We start from the raw sequence: 975 nt of genomic DNA on the forward strand, positions 1-975 counted from the left end.
CACCCCCCCCCCCCCACCCCCCTTGTAAATGACGCCTAGTTATTCAGAAAATAAAATCCAATCGTAGAAGCCAATGATTTTGTAATATTGATACACTTCTCTGGCGCAGGGAGAATCAATTTCCTCGCCTCCATTTACCCGCCGAACGCTGGGGATCATTTATCGAGGGTAGTAATTTAAAGTTTGGTTCCGCTTCATAATTTCTCGTTTTGTACCGTTGGTTTCATTTGTTTGCCACAATAAAACGCGAGAAAGTAACTAACAAGCGGTTTTATTGTGAGGCTGGAGGAAAATGCAATTCCTCGTTATAGGAACAAATCAGCAGGATTCAGAATTCGCTGAATGAGATACTCAAAGCAAACTCTTGGACTAGACGAAGGAAGGGGGGGAGGGGGGGGGGGTGGTAATCCTAGCAGATTGATATGGGGCAGCACAGACCGTGTCCAGTAACCTTTTAGGGAGCTTTTTACAGGACTCATATCAAGATCAAGATCTCAAGATATTTATTTGTCATATGCACGATAGATTTACACCATGGAAATCTAAGTGCAAGTTCCCACAATATAAAAATGTACACAATATTACCCCCAAACACAGTTATATTTTAAAAGATCATGCGTATAAAATTGCAGCAAGCAGCAAGACATAAAAGATTATAAAAAAGCATAGCATGGAAACAAATGCAAAACATTCACAGTTGTAGTGAAAACAGTGATTAGATTGCGAGTAGAAATACAATATGCACAAATCTGTGTTAAAAACCTACAACAGGTCCAATGAAAAACTGTGTGTGTGTGTGTGGTGTGGTGTGGTGTGTGTGTGTGTGTGTGTGTGTCGTGGTGAAATTCTTAAGTTGCAACGTTTCCCACAATATAAAAATGTACACAATATACACACAGTATATTTAAAAGATTCATGTATAAAATTGCATGCAGCAGCAAGACATTAAAAGCATTATAAAAAGCATATGCATTG

At 39.2% G+C, this 975-nt stretch overlaps 1 protein-coding gene across 1 annotated transcript in view; it reads left to right on the plus strand.

Annotated features, from left to right (window-relative positions):
• LOC116706523 (exostosin-1) overlaps positions 1-975 on the plus strand; it is a 321,262-nt gene that overhangs the window by 263,232 nt on the left and 57,055 nt on the right. The gene's annotated exons all lie outside the window — the stretch shown is intronic.

The sequence above is a fragment of the Etheostoma spectabile genome, chromosome 18 (assembly GCF_008692095.1).
Source record: "Etheostoma spectabile isolate EspeVRDwgs_2016 chromosome 18, UIUC_Espe_1.0, whole genome shotgun sequence".
NCBI lineage: Eukaryota > Metazoa > Chordata > Actinopteri > Perciformes > Percidae > Etheostoma > Etheostoma spectabile.